This window comes from Hippopotamus amphibius, chromosome 11, assembly GCF_030028045.1.
Source record: "Hippopotamus amphibius kiboko isolate mHipAmp2 chromosome 11, mHipAmp2.hap2, whole genome shotgun sequence".
In the NCBI taxonomy this organism is placed as follows: Eukaryota; Metazoa; Chordata; class Mammalia; order Artiodactyla; family Hippopotamidae; genus Hippopotamus; species Hippopotamus amphibius.
The window spans coordinates 89,429,419-89,443,168 of record NC_080196.1 but is presented as its reverse complement, the minus strand read 5'-3'; the positions used below and the strand labels follow the sequence as shown (position 1 = coordinate 89,443,168).

The following is a 13,750-nucleotide window of genomic DNA, read 5'->3' as shown; positions in this document are numbered from 1 at the left end:
GGTGGTTATTTTAAAATAATAGACAATTTTTTAAAGCAGTTTTAGGTTTATATAAAAATTGAGCAGAAAGTAGAGTTCCTGTATACCTCCTCTCCTTCCCCTCCCTCTGAGTTTCTCCTGTTATTAATACCTTGCATTAGCGTGGTACATTAGTTATAATTGATGAACTAATATTGATACATTATTTAATTTATTTTTTTAATTGAAGTATAGTAGATTTATAATATTGTGTTAGTTTCAGGTGTACAAGAAAGTGATTCGATTATATGTACATATATGTCTATATATTCTTTTTCTTCAATTCTTTTCCATTGTAGTTTATTACAAGATATTGAATATAGTTCCCTGTGCTATACAGTAAATCCTTGTTGTTTATTTTATATATGGTAGTGTGCATCTGTTAATCTACTGATACATCATTATTAACTAAAGTCCATAGTTTACACTAGAGTTCATCCCTTGTGTTGTACAGCTTTATGGGTTTTAGCAAATGTCTAAAGCCGTGTATCTACTGTTACAGTATCACGCAGGATAGTTTCCCAGCCCTAAAAGTCCTCTGTGCTCTGCCTCTTCATCCCCTCCTCTCCATTGATCCTTGGCAACCACTAATATTTCTACTGTCTTCACAGTTTTGCCTTTTCCAGAAGGTCGTATAGTTGGAATCATACACTATGCAGCCTTCTCAGATGGGCTTCTCTCACTTAGTAATAGGCATCTAAGTTTCCTCCATGTTTTCATGGCTTCAATAGCTCATTTCTTCTTAGTGCTGAATAATATTCCATTCAGTGCTAAGAATGTACCACAGTTTATTTGTCCATTCACCTACTGAAGGACATCTTGGTGGCTTCTATTTTTGGCAATTTTGAATAAAGCTGCCCTAAACATCTGCATGCAGGTTTTTGTGTGGACACAAGTTTTTACCTCCCTTGGGTAAATACCTAAGACTGCACTCTCTGGATCCTGTGGTCAGAGCGTATCTAGTTCTGTAAGGAGCTGCCAAACTGTCTTCCGAAGTGTCTGTGCCATCTTGTGACCTCAAGGTGGTTGATTTTAATATCAGTGGAAAAAGCAAACTGCAACCCACACCACACAGCCTCTGAAGGATCCTGGGAAGAGAAGGCACTGCCTCCCTGTCACCAGAGACCCTCAGCTGACCCACCCTCAGTGACAGCTCATCACCCCAGCCCTCTTCTCGCCAGGTGCTGGGCAGCACTTTCCACCGGAGCGCAGTCGACTCTCATGCACGTGCTGGTCTCACGCTAGGTGCTGGGGACTTAGCAGTGAGCACAGCACCCAGTGTTCCCCCCATGAAGCTGACCTCCCAGGGAAACTGGTCTCACCGCCCTCACTTGAGAACACACAGATGCTGGGCCCTGTGCCAGGTGTTTTCTCCATTTTCTCATTTCATCCCTGCTTCAGTCCTGGGAGGTAGGAGGTCAGTGCCTTTATTATGCCCTTTTTGCTGGTGAATTCCCTGCAGATCTGGTGGTTAGGACCCAGAGCTTTCACGGCTAGGGCCGGGTATGATCCCTGGTTGGGGAACTAAGATTCTGCAAGCTGTGCAGCACAGTCAAAAAAAAAAAAAAGAAAGAAAGAAAGAAAAGAAAGGAAGAAAGAAAGGAAGAAAAAAGCTGGTGAAAATCTAAAGCAGAGAGAGGTTAAGTCACTTGTCCAAGGTCACACAGCTAAGCAATGGCAGGGCCAGTCTGACTCTAAACCGCAAGGCATGGCCTTCTGGGAGCTGCAAGGCCCTGCAACAGAGACCATGACCTCCCTGTCCCCTGAGGGCACCTCTCATGGCCTCTACCCCTCCCTATGAGTCAAAGCCCGTCACGTCAATATCATTCCTGGTGCGGGGGAGGGGGAGAGCATGGGGGTGGCATTGGGGATTGGGGGCGGAGACTCTAATCTGCCAGCCACCATCCAGCATCAGAGAGCCTCTCTCCCAGCCACACATGCTTGCTGAGGGCAGACCACGGGCTGGGAGTCTGGGACCCACGTTCTGGTTCTAATCTTGTCTTTGGTGTGACTTGGGGCGAGTCATTTGCCGTCTCTGGACTTGGGTGCGCTGGCTGAGAAGTGAGGGATTTATCAGGTTCCTCCATCACGGACATTTGATTTTTCAAAAAGTCATTAGAGACCCTGAAAAGAACGATACCAATTTGTGTCACATGCTGATCGTAAGTGCTGTGGCACTTCCTAGAAGAGGGAGGTTAGTGCAGATTAAAAAAAAAAGAAAGAAAAAGATTTCATGAATTTGCGTTAGCTCTCAAGGCAATGTCTCTACAAAGGCGGCTGATGAGAAGCGGAGTCTTTATCATGAGCAGAAAGGCCACAAGTGGCCAAAGTCATGTGCGCAGCAGACGCTGACCTGCACCCAGCCCGGGGCCTGCCCCTCTGGGGTTTTCAGGGCCAAACATGGGCAGACCCACAGGCACTGTTTCATTCTGGGCACAGATGTTCACGGTCCTCAAACCATGCTGTCTTCTGGCTGGTCCCTTCTGGTTGATGTCATACAGGCTAAATTTCATACTAAACTCACAGGAACAGCTGGGAAAGGCTCTGAGTCCAAGGACTTGGTTTGAGCATGGATACTTGCAAGTTGGATGCTTCTGAGAAGGTCACTCAGCTTCTCTGTGCCTCCATCTTCCTGACTATAAACCATCCTGGAGGGGGTTTTGCAGGCAGAAACCACACCTTTTCATGTGTGCATCCCCAGCAGGTAGCAAAGACCCTAGGATACTGCAGATGCTCATTAAATGGGTTAAATCTATCCCACCTGCCTGACAGGTATGTGGGAAAATACTTTTTTTAATTGTAAATCATCACGCAAATGTTAGCTAACATTAACTAATATTAATGTTAGCTAATATTAACTTATATTAATGCTAATATTAGTTAATATGAGTGTTAGGCTGTTAGTCATACAATTCTGATTCACATTTAGTCTTCCCATTGCTACTGAAACCGAGGAGCGATCAGAGCAGAGGGCACAGGTGTTTGCGGCCACACATTTGCAGACAGATGTGGGCCTCCCACTTCCCAGTATCTGTACACACGGGGAGGAGAGAAGACGGGATGAGGATGGAGAAAGGGAGGGATGTCAGACTGCAAGGTCTGGTCAAGGGCCAACTCTTTCTCTCTATGACATCAGGCTGGAGCCAGACCCCTCTGCTCCTTGACCGCTGCTTCCTTCTCTCCTTGGGGAGAACCCCGAGTGTGTGCCCTGCAGAGGCCTGGCCCTTGACAGACAGCGCCGGCTGGTCATGGAGCCAAGAGCTGGGGAGACGGAGTCTGGGTGATGCCCTCTGGCCCATTTCCAGCCATTCCTGGAGATTCAAGAAAATAAGTCATTAGTCTGGAGTGTTCCTTAATGAGAGCGAGGCAGCCAGGTTATTGTGTTTGAGATCCCCCAGGTCAGGGTCTGGGAAGCCACCTGAAATCATTAAGGACATTTTGCTGGCTGAGGGGCTGTGAACTCGCACCTTATTTCTCCAGAGGTGAAGTGGTACCCAACACCTTGGAGGATGGATGGGGTGGGGGATGAGTAACTATTAGCTTGTAAATTTGCTGATTTCACAGTCTCACCTAGAATCTTAATTTTATTCACTTTTTTGTTGTTGTTGTTGTTGTTGAGAGACAACAGGTGTATTATTTTAAAGTGAAAGTAGATAATGATAAAAAATTGAATGTAAGAACAAAATATAAGAATAACAACAAAAAATATTTTAGCATCCTCTGTGATATTTATTCCCTTTTTAAGTTGGAAGGGACCTTAGCGATCACTCCCTCAACCTGCAGATGAGAAGACTAAGACTCAGAAAGGGAAAGAGGTTTGTCCAAAGCTCCTGTCAACTCCCCTTGTCTTGCAAGCCTGGATTTTTTTTCCCCCTTTTTTTCCCTTATGACATTATTTATTTTACTTTATTTATTTATTTTTTAAGCTCTTTATTGGAATATAATTGCTTTACACTCTTGTACCAGCTTATGAGGTACACCAAAGTGAATCAGCTGTATTTATACACATATCCCCATATCCCCTCCCTCTGGTGACTACCCCCACCCTCCCCATCCCGGTCTTCTAAGGCATCACCCATCATCGAGTTGATCTCCCTTTGTTATACAGCAACTTCCCACTAGCTATCTGTTTTACAGTTGGTAGTGTATCTATGTCTATGCTACTCTCTCACTTCGTCCCAGCTTCCCCTTCGCCCCCCGCCCCCCCAACCCCATGTCCCCAACCCCGTGTATGACATTATTTTTTGAGGCTTAAAGCACGTTCCAAGAAAAAAAATCAGGACACTGCAAAAATTATCCATGCTATTTATTCACTCTCACTTGAAGCTGTTAGCTCTAATGACCTTTCCAAATTAATAAAATCTGTAAAAGCGCAATTGTTTATTGCACACATTGAGTTACACCTCTGAATGGCTGGAGGGACCTGCACGCCCGCCTGGAATATTTAGCTCCAGGGCTTTGTAGCCAGCAGACATGCTTTGTAGCCCAGGCAGGGGAGCTGTGGCCAGATCCCCTGAGAAAGGAGGCAAGGCCCGTTGTCCCTCCCAGAGCCTTGAGGAAACAGCCCACTCTGTGCTCAGAGCCTGTAGCAGACAAAAAATGTTGGTGACAATCCCTGTGCAAGGGTCTTTTCAGGGATTTTTCGGAGAGAGACAAACCTTCCAGACATGAATATAGAATAGTTCCCAAGCAAGTGCTTGATTGAGGCTGTGTGACTTTCAGAGAAAACAGAAGTGGGAGGTGTCTGGAAGGCTTGATGGAGGAGGTGGAATTTGATGCAGATCCACTAGAAAGAGTAGGATTAGGTCTGGTAGAGGCCACAGGAAAGAGCTTGCTAGGCAGGGAGCACAGGGTGAGAACGAGCCCATGTGCCTCGGGGAGGAAGCTGGCATGGAACGTGGGGGATGGGACTCATTGGGTAGAAGGAGGTCCCACTCTGGGGGGTGATGGTGTTTGGAGTCCAGGAAGTGGGCACAAGAAGGTCTTGTTTCTTTTCTTTTTTGAAAAATAAATTTATTTATTTATTGGCTGTGTCGGGTCTTTGTTGCTGCACATGGTCTTTCTCTAGTTGCGGCAAGTGGGAGCTACTCTTTGTGGCGGTGCACAGGCTTTTCAAGGTGGTGGCTTCTCTTTTTGCAGAGCACAGTCTCTATGCTCACGGGCTTCAGTAGTTGTGGCACGTGGGCTCAGGAGTTGTGGCACACGGGCTTTGTTGCTCCGCAGCATGTGGGATCTTCCCAGCCCAGAGATCGAATCCGTTCCCCTGCATTGGCAGGTGGATTCTTAACCACTGTGCCACCAGGGAAGTCCCAGAAGATCCTGTTTCTTATGCTCAGACATCTCCATCTATGACTGTGCTGCATGCACACCATGTTTACAAGCCATGGGTTCCCTGGCCCAGAGTCACGCTGCCCCAGCTCGTCCTTGAGTCCTGGCGACAGTCTCCCTGTCCGAGCTTGTGAATGGCACAGGCCACTGTGACTTCCGAGATGAAGTGGACGAAAGTCTTGCAGAGAAACACTATGTATGTTGTACTAGTACTGCAGGCGGGGTTTTTTTTTTTTAAGTTGCAGTAACATATACATAGCATTTACCATGTTAACCATTTTGAGTACAGCTTAGTGGCATTAAGTATATTCACACTATTGGGCAACCAGTGCCACCATCCATCTCTAGAACTTTTTCATCTTCCCAAGATTAAACGCTAACTCCCCCTTCCCCTCTCCCCAGCTCCTGGTAACCTCTCTATTCTACTTTCTGTCTCTGTAAACTTGACTACCCTAGGTACCCATGTAAGTGGAATCATACAGCATTTGTCCTTTTGTGGCTGGCTTCTTTCACTTAGCATAATGCCCTCAAGTTCATCCATGCTGTAGAATGTGTCAGAATTTCCTTCCTTTTTAAGGCTGAATAACATTCCATCATATGCAGATACTGCATTTTGTTTACCCATTTATCCGATGGATACTTGGGTTGCTCCCATCTCCTGCCTATTGTGAGTAATGCTGCTATGAACATGGGCATGTGAATGTCTGTTTAAGGCCCTTGTAGGACGACTTTGCCCTTAAAAAAAAAAAGTGCATCGGGCTTTCAAACCATCAGGGGTGATCGACTGGCCCTCGCTGCTGTCACTCCACGAGGAGCAGAATGCCACCTTGCTGTTTCCCACGTGTGAAGACTTTTCTGCCTTGAGCAGAGCTCTTCATTACCCTCTGCCAGGGACACAGATTGAAGGCTGGACCCTGTGTGCACGCGGCCTTTCCCCACGCCATGCTAAGCTGCTTCAGTCTGCGTGCTAGCCAATGTCAAGGCCTCTTTGCCTTCACTTCTTATCCTGAAACACATCAGTCATGTTGAATTTGTCCCTCACTGAGGTAGCAAGTGCTTTGCACTCTTGCTTGGTAAGTTCTTTCTCCTACCTTCTAAAATGTATTTAGCTACAATTGTATAAGCCAAGGGAAATCACTCAGGCACAGTTCTCCCTTCTCGTCCTGTATCCTCACCACCCGCCCCACCTCCAGAAATCTCTGGACGCTGCCGAAGAACTAAAGGGCATCCTGTCTTGAAGCATCACTACCGCTGGGCATTAATTGCCTCTACAGATCCCAAACTCACCTAAAATACATTAAAGTGGTGACATGCTCAGGCAGAAAGGCAGGAGAACTCACAGTTCAGGTTGGCATTGTCATTAACTCAAGTCTTTGGTGTCAACTCCCTCCCACACCGAACGTCCTGCCTGGCCTTACAGTCAACCTCCGAAATGCATTTTCTGGCCTTTGTTGGTTTGTGTCAGCTCTTGAACATTATTTAAATGTAGTTTGGGGCCCATGCATGCAATTACCATTGTGTTATTATTCAGAACCAGATTGTTAAGATTCAGGCAGCTGTACAAGGAGATGCCCTGTGCTGTGAGGTCCAATTTAGGAGGGCCTTCTGAGCTGGCGCGCAGGGTTGCTAGGCAACCCCATGCTACAGAAGAGGAGGCCTCACTCCGGAGTGGGAAGAAGCCCAGCGCCTTCAGGGAATTGGAGGCAGTGGTCAATCTGAGACTGGCATGGCGCCGGGGAGGGGGAGGGAGGCGACGTGGACCGAACCCACGGCAGGAGGAGGGGGGAATCTTGCCAGGGGCACCCACCCAACTAGCACACGGTGTTCCTAGGAGGGGAGAGTGCTGCTGGGAGTGAGAACGCAGAGAAGGTGCAGAAGCCAGAGGTCGGCCAGGAAACTGCTGCAGGATACCCAGAGCAGATGCTAATATGCTTCTCCATCCCTTTCTTCTCTTTGCAGGAAATGAGCAGGTTTGCAGAGAAACTGCTGGCCTGAAATTTAAGAAGAAGGCGTCGTTGCTTGTGAGTTTGAATTTTGCTTTCTTAGGTCTGTGGTTTGACAATGTTCCTGGGAAGTGGGTGGGTTTCCCTGTTTGGTGGAGGGAGCATGACCTTGATGGAGTTGGGCTTTCGGTTCTCCTGGAAGGTGCCTCGGGCTGGGTGGGGCTGGATCCAGGGATGTAAGGCTGTGAAGGTGCATGGTTTGAACCCTGCCTCTGCCCCCTGAGTGGAGGGTGAGCCCACTGGCTCATGAAAGAGAGTTGCTCCCTTGTGGTTGATTGGTGTGCAAGGAAAGCAGGACTCCTCTGGTATGAGGATGATGTGCATTTTTTTTTACCCTGGGACCACAAACAGTTTGTCCAAATTTGCTGCTAGGGTGACCTTATTTAGAACAGTAAATTCTCATACAGGCCGTTTAACAGTGTGTTAAACTAAGAGTGATCATATGACCCAATCCATTACTCAATCTGAGAATATTATTAATTCACCAGGTGCCTGGCACTATCTGGAGGCTCTGAGAAATACAAGAGAAGCAGCAGGTTCAGGCTCTGTTTTGGAGGAGCTGTCAGTCCAGGGTGGGAAGAGAAGACATCTGCACATGAGACCACGATAGAACTTTATGAAGGGGCATGTGTCCTGCTCTGGCCCATATGGCACAAGCAGAAATGCTGGTGATGGGAGTGGTTAGGGAAGGCTTCCTGGGGAAAGAGAGACATGAACTGGGCTAATGGAGGAGGGAGGCTGTTCCAGGGAGAAAGGAACAAGGCAGAGGTGCCAGGATGGGAACATCCAATGTCATAGACATGGGTCTGATGGGGAAGAGGGGGAAACACTGGTGACATTGGGCAGGGCCAGATGGTATAGGGCTTGAAATGACTTCATGAATGGTCCACAAAGAATCACGATGGAGTAATGTATTCCTCATCTGTGTAAGTAAAATTAAGTTTCTGCTAGTTTATGACTCATTATGTGAAAATGGCCATATGGATTTTTCAACAACTTTGAGGTTGTATTTGAGATCAATAAATACACTGGATAGATTATAGGAAATTCACATCAGGGCTACCCCTTGTATCTCAGTGAGAGAAGGGGGGTGGGGGTCGGGTGGCGGGATACAGCCTGCTCCAGACAGCTGCAACTGAGGGTCATGAGATCAATGATGGGGACATACCCTAAGCCGCAGGTGGACAGTCACTAGAACAGTGCTCTCCATGTCCACTTGCTTTGCCCTGGAGCTGCTTCTCACACAGGGAGCTCTAGGTACTATGCTCAGGATAGTACAGCAGCTGGGGTTTATTTATTTAACAAAGGTTAATTAATTATTTGTTCCCAGCAAGGAGGGGGCGCTTGCTTGTTCTAAATGTCAACAACAACCAATATTTATGTAGCCCTGCCAGTTTGCAGCACCCTTGACAGTACTGCCTCACCTGAGCCTCACAATGGCTCTGTCAGGTAGTGCCACGTTGCAGATGAGGAAACGGAGGCTTGGAGTAGTTACATATTTTATTCGAGTGTGCTCAGCTGGTAGAGCTGACGTTCCCGCTGACCTTCCGCTGCACGTCACTGGATGTCTGATTATGGATCAGGCCTTCTGGGTCTGCCCCTGCCTCCTGGGGAAGAAGAGTGCTGTGCGGTCCCACCCAGTCTGGCTGTGGGAACTTTGTTCTGGACGGTCACTGTTTTGCTGTGCTGCCTTTCATGGGATGTGTGGTATCAGACTAGTGTTTTTGACTGGGCAGGAAAATGCTTGTGGTTCTGCCCTCAAAGACAGAGGCTCATGTGTACTTCTATCAGCAGAGATAATCCTCTGGAAAGATGCAGGAGGGCTGCATTTGGAGCTATTGGTGACTGACTTAGGTTGGGTTCTCTAGAAGCAGAGCCTGGGACAGGGATTCAGGTCCATGTGATGTAGCAAAAGAGAGCATTAGGGGAAGCTTGTGAGGGAGGGAAGCAGGGTCAGGAAGGAGGAGCTGAGCAAAGATGTGTCAGGGCAAGTCTCTCCTTGGCTGGGGGCCCAGCAGGAAAAGGGGTCTGAGTGGGGCATTGGTCACATTCACTGCCTTGCCGTGAGCATCACTGCTGTGAAGACAGCCAAATGTAGTTTTCACCTGACCTGGCAATAATGCAATTTTCATTGCACTTTAAGAGTATAAGTATTAAAATAGAAATCAGTGGTGTCAAAGTCTCTTTTCACTGAAATAACTATGTGCTTTTTTAAACTGTAATTTTGTTCTTAATAGATAATACAGTTCCATGGCCCTACATGCAAAAGTACCAAAGAGTATACTGTGAAAAATCTCCTTCCCACCTCTGTCCCCAAGCAGCCCAGCTCTTCCCCTGGTGACAACCAATATTACCCAGATTTGGGGTTACTTTCTGATGATAGGCTACACATATTGACAATGGTGTGGTTTAGATTTCAAAGTTTTGGTGAGTCTGATTGCAGTACAGTAAGATACCACCTACATGGTCCTCAGGAATCAGCAAGACTGGGTCTATTCCAGAAGGGATTGAGCTGAAATGTACCTTTTATTTGGAGAGAGAGCAGTTCACCGAGTCAGCTCTTGGTGGAATGTTCAAAAGGCATAAAACCTTTATAAACATTCCCAAACTCCTTAGAGTCACTATATAAACAATTGATAAAAGAATTGCAAATTATTATTATTTCCTCATGAAAGCAAATCACCTACACAGAGCTTGAGTTGCTGTGCTACAGTCCTTGAAATTTCCAAATATTTTAAATAATTTAAAATTTCACGAAACTCACGAATTCAAATCATTGCTGTCTCAATGCATTTATCACCTAATGTCATTTGCATACCGTTTGATGGCTTACTTAAATGTGCATTGTTTCCAAAGTGTGTTTAGATCTACTGCAGTATCAGCACCTTGTGAATTCTCACTGTGGTTCCCTTTCATGAAATGACTTTACTGTGTAATTTGGAGATACTTTCTCAACATAGGAGCTGGTCAGCTATGGTGTAGGCTCCTTTGTTGGTGAGCTCCTTGTCGCAGGAGGTGTTGAAAGAGCAACTGGGTCATCTGTCAGCAAAGTTACGAAGGACGTCTACTCTACAGACAGGCGGGTTTAGAAGACTCTTAAGTTGCTGTCATAGCTGCATCTGGTCTATATGACTTCGTTATCATCATTACCTTTATAGGCCATTTACCTCGCTTGAAATGCAGGCTGTGGGGCTCATGCTGAACACTTGTCTTCCAGAGTTTGGTTGCACAGGTTTTGCCTAATGCCTATAAATGTCCAGATAGAACTGACTTTGTAATCTCCTAGGCCTTTTCCGCTGTCTCTTGTGTTTACACTCGCTCTCAGGTCGCAAGAAAATCCTCTAACTTGTGCCTGACCTGTTCAAGCCCCAAGACAGATTTCGGTGGCACCCCCACGAGGCAACGGAAAAAATCTCATTTCCGTCCAAGAAACAGAATCATTATCTTGATTGAAATAATATCTTTCCTCAACCTGCAACCAGATAAAGCATCACATTGGTGGAGTTTCCTTATCACTGCACAGAGTTTGCAGGACCCAGAATAATGGCCTGTCAGCTGCTGCTGGTGGGGCGGGTTCTGTAAGGCAGAGCCCGCAGCTCCTGGGCTCATTTGGGTTATATGATGTCTGGTGCAATGTAAAATAGTTCCGTCAAGGACAAATATCATTATATTAAACGGAGACGGTAGTGTAGAGCCTAGAAGAGTGAAAGCAATGTATTCAACTACTACTATGATTATGGTGGTGTTGCAGGAAGGGGGACCCCTTCCAGGGCCCGAGAGTGGGCTCTTATCTAACACTGGGAAATGAACTGTCTGGGGAGACACACGTGCTGACAAAGCAAGAGACTTTATTGGGAAGGGGGCCTGGGTGGAGAGCAGGAGGGTGAGGGAACCCTGGGGAACTGCTCTGCCACGTGGCTCGCAGTCTCGGGTTTTATGGTGATGGGATCCGTTTCCAGGTTGTCTCTAGCCAATCACTCTGACTCAGGGTCCTTCCTGGTGGTGCTTGCAACCACTCAGCCAAGATGGATTCCAGCGAGGAGGATTCTGGGGAGGTTGGTAGGACATGTGGACTGGTGTCTCTTCTCTCCTTTGACCTTTCCCGTGTTCTTCCGGTTGGTGGTGGCTTGTTAGTTCCGTGTTCCTTACCAGGACCTCCTGTCGTAAAATAACTCATGCAAATTGTTACTGTCTTTGCCTGTCCAGGGAGGGCTGTTTCAGTCAGTGTTTCCCCTAACAGTGGTAGTGTTTCCTTAGGCAACATCTAACGCATACGGGCAATTGCAAGAGTGACGAAAGCTATAGATATTCTAGGATGTAGACTTTTAGGATGTGACTGTAGAATCCTGTGTTCACTAGGCTTTAGCTTCCCAGGGCTGCAGTCAGAGTAAGGTGGTGACGGGGTCCTAGTTTGGGGTGAACAGCCAGAGGCCAGCAAACCAACACCTTTGGGAAGGAAAATGAAAGAGCTGTGAGCAAGGAGGCAGGGGTTCTGGATTCCAGCCCAGACCCACCACTGTCACCATGCAGTTGGGGCTTTGGGGTTCCATCCGCCCACTGTTCAGAGACGGCTACACGGAGGTGTCAGGAGCAGGAGGTGAGGCCATGTCTGTGCAAAGTCCAGGATGCTAGCTGTGTTCTCAATCTTCCCTGTGCCCCATCCTCTGTGAGGGGAGGCTCTGCTATATCCCGGGCATTTTTGAGTGCTTACTCTGGGTCCGGCACATTCTAACTATTTTCCATGTATTAACTCAACCCTCACAGCAGTCTTATGCATTAGAAACTTGTATTATCTGTCTTTTACAGGTGAGAAGGAGCAGAGAGGTTCACAGCCAGTCAGTGGTGGAGCTGGGATTTAAAGCCAGGCAGTCTGGTTGGAGCTCTTGAAAATTTAAAATCGACTACATCAGGGCGAAATAATACAGTTCAAACATCTGGGGCTTTTACCAAACCTTAAGCTATAATCCTGTGATAGGGAGAAGTAGTGATGATAATAGTGATAACGATGATATCTTTGTCGTGTTCCAGGAGGTGTAAAGGTGGCTCTTGTGGCAGAGGTGGGACATTGAATAAAATTCTAGCCAAGGATCGTGATCTTGGGCACCTGGTAGTGCAGATCCTCTCTTGGTTTAGGATCCTGCAAAGCTGTCCCCAGCTACCTGCACACCGTAGAGCACCAAGGTGTGCAGGACTTGCCCCCCTTGACTTGGCCTCTGTCTGGTCCATTCCCACATCTTCCTGCAGAGCCCTCCCAGGCCCTGGGGTCCGTGCTGTCTGCCAAGACTTCCCCAGAGAAGAAAACCATCCCCCTACACCCTGCCCCACTCCTGCTTCACTCCCTCTCTCCCCAGGCACATCGTAAGTGAAATGAAAGCCCGTATCTTCAGAATCTTGTTTTCAAGAGGAGTGCTGGCCTGCCGGTGAGCGTTCCTGATTACCATGGTAATCACCAGCCGAATGGAGTGATTTTATAATACATTTCCATCAGAAATATGAACAGGTGTGCAGGGGAAATCAACATTTATCAACAAGATAGGTCTTGGGAGATTAATAGTGAATTTAGGATTGCTCACGGAAACAAAAGGAAGAAAGAGAGAATTCATACTTTTGCTTGCAGTCAAGGTCCTTCCGGCCTTACCTCTGACCATTTCCTGCCCCATCTCACTCCCATCCCCATCTCTGAGCTTTTCACTCACAGTTCTCCTTGCCCTTCCCTCTCCTCTCTCCTTTCCAGTGCTTAACCATCTGTTAAAACCCAGCTGCTTCAGGAAGCCCTCCTTGATTCACTCAGCCTCCAGGAATCTCTACCTTCTCTGACACTTTGCAGTACCCCTCACTGGGCCTGTGCTGTCTCCCTCACTCCCCAGCCAGCGAGGAGGACCACTGAGGGAACTGTATTCATCTACTTTGCAACCCAGGCCACCAGGCACAGACCCTGTTTAGCCAACTCTTGTCTGCTGGGGGCTCTGGCCCCACCCATGGTCCTCAATGGCTATGAGACTCCACTGAGCTGAGAGCCTCACTGTCTGCCTCAAGGCCCGCTTAAAAACACCACCACGATACCTCTGATACCGCTCGGTGACGCTAGAGCTCAGTGTGCCGAAATCCAGATTTGTTTGTTCCTGCAAGATTAGAGGAATGCATTTGCGTCGTGGTACTCCTTCCAGAGATGAAGGCTGCAGTGGGGAATCCAAGGGAACGTGCAAAGCAGTTCTGATTGCTAAGCCTCAGGGTCCCTGAGTCATCACTCCCCTCACCCCCTTCAAAATCAGCCCTGGCTCTGGATATGCAAAACCACACTCCTGGGACCAGGAGGGGCCTTCCCTCTCTGCTCGAGGCCACCCTGGGCTCCAAGGGGGTGGGGGGTTCTAGTGCTGGGCGAGGTCGAGGAAGATGCAGCC

General features: G+C 47.6%; 1 protein-coding gene across 4 annotated transcripts in view; it reads left to right on the top strand.

The window, feature by feature from the left end:
• The window catches only part of ZBTB7C (zinc finger and BTB domain containing 7C), a 353,420-nt gene that overhangs the window by 194,923 nt on the left and 144,747 nt on the right, over positions 1–13,750 (top strand). For all 4 annotated transcript variants that reach the window (XM_057698336.1, XM_057698331.1, XM_057698337.1 and 1 more), the window contains one exon: positions 7,306–7,367. The gene's annotated coding sequence lies outside the window, so the exon portion shown is untranslated. The remainder of the gene's footprint in view (positions 1–7,305; positions 7,368–13,750) is intronic.